This window comes from Amblyomma americanum, chromosome 3, assembly GCF_052857255.1.
Source record: "Amblyomma americanum isolate KBUSLIRL-KWMA chromosome 3, ASM5285725v1, whole genome shotgun sequence".
Lineage (NCBI taxonomy): Eukaryota > Metazoa > Arthropoda > Arachnida > Ixodida > Ixodidae > Amblyomma > Amblyomma americanum.
The window spans coordinates 117,596,930-117,603,429 of record NC_135499.1 but is presented as its reverse complement, the minus strand read 5'-3'; positions in this window follow the sequence as shown (position 1 = coordinate 117,603,429).

Sequence of the window (6,500 nt, the reverse complement as noted above, 5' to 3'; positions counted from 1 at the left end):
TAAATTATTGTACCTTGTTTGACCTTTCTCTAAAGAACCGCTACACTCATGCGAAGCCAGGGTGGTTCCCACCATCTGAAAAAGTAAGCGTACATTGCCATGACACGAAATTGAAGAAATGAACATCTGACCGAGCAGATAATATAACCGAGGGGTTCTGATTCCGGAGCGGGAAGAGTTGCCCTTACGCCATCACCCAGTTTTCATATTTCATTCTTACACGGAAAACTGTTTCCACCACAGATTTCTCACATAATCAGACCGCATTGTGCGATTTGCCATAAGCTCTCACTCCACTCCAAGCAAGCACATAAAAATTCTGGCAGGCACACACAAACTTCAGTAGCGGCTAACTATATACTCACTGCACCAATGTCGCTGCTCTAGGAGCAAGAAGCTCGTCCAGCGTGATGGCTGAAAACGTTTGTTGATTATACGCTTCATCCTCGGACATTAAACAGATTTACCATAAGAAAAAGGCCACAAGACATAATAGCCTTCTCCATAGGCCAGAAAGAATCTTATACTCTCCATCGTGATCTCACTGCCCGTAACAGTTAACTGCAATATGTCCAAGAGGTACCCCGCATAACGACATAGAACGAAACAATGATCAATGGTCTTTGACTGACCACAAATGCAACAATTCACCGACCGTGGCACAAACATTCTTGATGGTCTTCTATGATGAATGAAAAGAAAAAAAAAAAAAACAGAACAGCAGCTACGTTGGCATAGTTGTTTATGATTTCAATGTGGCATTTGACATAATTTAACACAGTATCGTGGATACGAAGCTTTCAGCGCGCCCTCCCAGAACTCCGCAGTTGCCTATAAAATACTGGAATAAATGCTATCGTAGCTTTGATTTTATCTGATACTGCAATAGTTTTTTTATAAAGTTTCTACAAGATTTAATTGCAAGTCGTTTGTTATCCGAATTCATATTATCAACTTACCTGACTGGTTAGCATGTTCTAAACACTTCTTAAATGCTGACGATAGACCTGAAGTCTCAATCACCTCTTCCCTTGAGATCATAATTTCCAAACTCAACGATTACCTCAATAGCATATCTATGTGGCACCGAGTGGACCACTAACTAATCATCCTGCAAAAACACAGGTAATTGTTTTCTGTTCAAGGTTTAAAGCTTTTAGAAATAATATTCTGTTACCACATTTTATGCAGACTGGTGTTGAATTTTTGGCATAGAAGCAGAATTTTTATTACAAAAAAGCCTATATATCGCTCTGCGCAAAAAAAAAACAGCTAATGGCGTGAGGGTGCTCGTAATGGCTGGACATTAGTGCCATTTGACTACTATAATTAAACTATAATGCGCTTTCGTTCATAGCCACCCTAATTGTTGGATCGGAGCATGAAGCCTCACGTTTCATTCGCAGACCACACTGAGGTAATATATACAAAACTGAGCCCTACGCAATGTTGCTTTCTCGTTACGCTGCTAATATGCGCAGATTTTTTCAACAAATTAATATATGTACAATTTCAACTAATCACGTACATCTAATAGCTTTATATAGCATTTTATGAACGTACGCTTGGGCTTATTCATCGGGAATAACACAATAATCAAAATCTTGCAAGATTAACATAAAGTACTAACTTCTTGGCAAAATCCGCACAGATTGGATTGGATTCGCTTCAACTAAAGCTTGGAGCGCCATCACTATACATATTAAGCTTAGATCATTTCTGCATTTTTGGAACGATTATGGTGATATTTTAATTTTCAATGAAGTAAACAAACACTTGTGGAACTATTCCACATTCTCCCTCTGCGGCTACTACCTATGAATTCAGTGCAATGGACATTTCTATTGTATTTTCTTGTGATACTGCTTGTATCCTGAACTTTTATTTTCGCAATACTTCTTGTACAGCACGCTCTTGTTAAGTTAAGCAAAGGCCCTCGTCGGCAAAAACGAATCCTCAGCGTGTCCCTCGGTTGAGACAAATTTTTGCGCCGACCGTGAACCATGGCCACAACGTCCGTGTAGGGTGCGTAAACATGGAAGAGTCCCGGATGTCACGCGTCAAACATTGACGAATTTGTCCCGGCCAGGAAGCTCTGAGCAAGTCGCCAGCGACCTGTCGAGGCAGTCGCTTGCTAGTATATTTCTTGCGACACGACACCATGTCACAGAGTTCGTCCGCAAATCCACGGGGCCACTAGAAATGACCCCATGACACGTACCATTGGTATCGGGATTTTTGTTTCAGCGGGCTATTCAAGCCACGACTCGTGGCAGCCGGCCGTCACGTGCCCAATATAGGCGGCCGTGTTTCATATGACAGGCCGCTGAGGCTGCACGTGCGTTCCGTGTTCCGTGCGCACCGCCAATTTTTTTTTGACGAAAACCATGGATTCTCCGCTATGAAACTTCATGTACGGCTTGAAAAAATAAATGTGCTGTGCGATGTCAGTGCACGTTAAAGGTCCCCAGGTGGTCGAAATTTTTCCGGAGCCATCCACTAGGGCACCTCTTTCTTCCTTTCTCCTTTCACTCCCTCCTTTCTCCCTTCACTTACGGCGCGGTTCAGGTGTCCAACGATATATGAGACAGATACTGCGCCATTTACTTTCCCCCAAAACCAATTATATATATATATATATACACATTACCACAGTACCAATGAATCCAGTGGCGCCATACTGCGGCCGAACTGTTTTAGATAGGACTTGCGTGCCTTGCGCACTCTAGGGCTAGAGGTTTTTATCTTCTTTCTCGATCGAGCTCCTCGCTGTCTTTCACGCCAGCACGCTTAATTAAACCTGGTTTGAGTGCTTCGACCGTTTATCAGTGACATATCTGGTGGAGCCGCTGGGTAACGGTCCATGTACGCTGACCTCGAGGACACTCTTGACGTCAGTTCCCAACGCGTGGCTACAACACCAATCCACAAGGCGAGTCACCGCCTGCGAGGCCTACAACCAGGGTTCAGTCAACTCGCAAGATCAGCAAGGGCCATGACGTCCGCTACGGCTAGCCAGACAAGTCAGCTTTCCGGGAATGCCCCGCCGTTCGTCCTTCACACACCTCGGTCGCCCCCATCATTCCACGGTGAGAGGTTTGAGGACGTCGAAGACTGGTTGGCCAGCTTTGACCGAGTGGCGGGTTTCAATGAGTGGGACGGCGAGCGCAAATTGCGGAACGTGTACTTCGCACTACAGGACTCGGCCAAGACGTGGTATGAGAACCACGAAGCTTCCTTCACTAACTGGGAGATCTTTCTCCGAGAGGTCTTAGCCATGCTCAACACCAGCGAACGAAAGGAGAAGGCTGAAATCGCCTTGCAGTCGAGGTCGCAGGAGCCGAACGAGAGTGTCGCCATGTTCATCGAGAACATGACGCAGCTCTTCAATCGCGCCGACCCTGCTATGCCGGAGGACAAGAAGGTACGCCACTTGATGCGCGGCGTCAAGGAGCAATTGTTTGCCGGGCTGGTACGTGACCCGCCAAGAACGGTGGCCGACTTTGCCAAGGAGGCAACAAGCATGGAGCGTTCTCTGCAAGAACGGGGCGCGCACTACGGCCGTCAGGCTAGTATAGCAGCTGCTCTCCACTATACGCCCTCGTCGCTACCCACCGAGGAGCTTCGAGAGCTTGTGAGGAGCCTGGTGCGTGAAGAACTCGAGAAACTTCGCTTCGAAGCTCCACAGGCCAGCGTTGCTGCCATACCGGACGTGGTCCGAGATGAAGTCCGGCGAGCTGTTCAGTCGCCACCAGCTCCGCAGCCAGCGCCCTATGTGATGACATAGAGTCAAGCACTACAAAGTCGTCCTGGGCCAGTGAGACAAGCCTTTTCCCCCGTCACTCCTGTGCCTTCACCGCGGTACCCAACTGCAGCTGTACGCGTCGTACCGCAGGAGCCCCTGTCCACCTTGAGCAAAGCGCGCGTTTGGCGTACGCCAAACAATAGGCCGCTCTGCTACCACTGCGGGTAGCCCGGCCACATCCTCCGCCACTGCCCCTACCGCAGAATGGGCTTAAGGGGGTTTTCACCTGACGCACCTCGACCACGCTACGGAGAACGGCCGCGGGACATCGAGCAGTATCTGTCCGATAACATGCAGCCAACGACCTCGTGGTGACGCCAGTCCCGGTCGCCATCCCCAAGGCGGTTTTCTTCGCCAAGCCGCCCGTCTTTTTCTAGCCAGTTCAGAGGCACGTCCCCACATCGGGAAAACCGAAGACGGCGTCCCTTGGGGGTAGGGCCGCCGCTATTGGACCAAGTCAAGAGCCTCCACCCGACGATTCGCGTCTACGATCCGACCGACGACGACCTCACCCGACGACCTCAACGACAACGACGTGCTGCGACCGACTGGTGTCTGCCGAAATCCCAGTAATCGCTGATAATCGCGATGGGACCCCACTTGTGGATACCGGCGCTGATTTTTCTGTAATGAGTAGTCGGTTAGCCACGGCCCTCAGAAAGGTTCTGACCCCTTGGTCTGACCACAGATCCGCACCGCCGGCGGCCATGTGGTTACGCCAATTGGCGTCTGCACGTCACAAATCCAGATCCGCAGTGCTATTTTCCCTGGTTGCTTTGCTGTGCTGCCCGAGTCCTCCAAAGACCTGATACTTGGTTTGGATTTCCTTCGGGAGTATGGTGCTGTCATCAACCTTCAGGAGCTTGTCGTGTCATTTTCCACTCAACCCCCTGTTGACGGCGATCCTGAGCCACGCGGGACCAAGTTACGCGTCTTTGACGACCACGTATTAATCCCGTCGCGAGCTAGCATGTTTGTTACCGTAGATTGCAACAACATCACTGGAACTCGTGGCATTACTGAAACCAACATGTCGCTGCTCCTTGATCGGCAAGTCTGTGTTGCTCGCGGGATTGTTGAGCTGGACAATGGCCGAGCCGAGCTCTTGGTAACCAATTTTGGCTGTAAACTTCAGTGTTTGCCCGGCAGAACAGTTATTGCGTATTTCGAAGAACTCGGCGACTTCGCGAGACAGCACGCTTTGTCCGAAGCCTCGGCATCAGTCGAGGCACCGACCACTCCCATAAAAACTAACGTGAACCCCAACCTCCCGTCTAATCAAAAACACTGCCTCGAAAGCGTTATCCAGTCTTTCTGTGACTGCTTCGCCCCGACCTCTAAGGTTAGGCAGACACCGTTCACAAAGCACCGGATTATAGTCGACGCCAACCAGCGGCCGTTATGTCAGCCGCCTTACCGGATCTCTTCAAAGGAGCGTGATGCCCGTACTTATATGGCCGCCCTTTCAGGGTCGTCAGCGTCCAACACTCGCTCTGTTAGCTTGCGAACCTCAAAGATCCCTCAGGACTGCTTGCACGCTGGAGCCTTCGACTTCAGGAATTCGATGTCATCATCGTCTGTAAGTCTGGTAGGAAGCACAGTGATGCCGACTGTTTGTCTCGTGCTCCTATCGAGGACCCCCGAGCTGACCCCGACGACGATTCAGTTTTTCTTGGCGCCATCTCCACGTCCGTTCTGATTCAACACCAAAGAGACGACAGTGAGCTAAGGCCCCTCATTGAGTATCTCGAAGGAAGCGATCAGTCTCCCCCACGAATCTTCTCACGCGGACTGTCGTCGATCTGTTTACGCGACGGCATCCTGCATAAGAGAAGTTACAGCTCGACAGAAGCTGTGTATCTGCTCGCCGTGCCTACGGCTCTTCGCGACGAAGTCCTGCAGGCGTTCCATGATGACCCATCTTCTGGTCACCTGGGTTTTTGTCGAACGTTGGCACGAATACGGCAAAAGCACTACTGGCCCAGGGTTGCTGCAGTTGTGAAGCATTACGTAAGAACTTGCCGCGAGTGCCAGCGTCGCAAGACGCTGCCGACTAAGCCAGCCTATTGATCCGCCTCAGGTCCCCTTCCATCAAGTCGGCATGGACTTACGCGGCCCATTTCCGGTGTCCTCACTGTGTAACCGCTACATTGCGGTCGCCACCGACTACCTCAGTCGATGCTGTGAAACTAAACCTCTTCCCCGTGGTACCGCTGACGAAATTGCGAACTTTTTTATCCAAAACATTGTGCTTCGTCACGGTGCACCCACCATCGTTTTAACTGACAGAGGAACAGCGTTCACCTCGGCCCTTACGCAGGAGGTTATGCGCCTGAGTGGCACCAGTCCCCGCAAGACATCCGCTTACCACCCTCAAACCAACGGCCTCACCGAACGGCTCAACAAGACGATCGCCGACATGATTTCCATGTATGTCGATGCGGACCACCGGAACTGGGACGCCATACTCACTTACGTCACATTTGCCTATAATACTGCAGTCCAGTAAACGACACGCTTCACTCCTTTTCGTTTAGTACATGGTCGCGAAGCCACAACCATGCTGGATGCAGTGCTGCTTCCAGCTAGCACTACCTGTTCTGTTATGGGTGCTGCCCAATTCGTTCGTTACGCTGAGGCCGCCCGCCAAATAGCTAGAGAGCGCATCCGGCACCAGCAAGTTCTCGACGCTCGG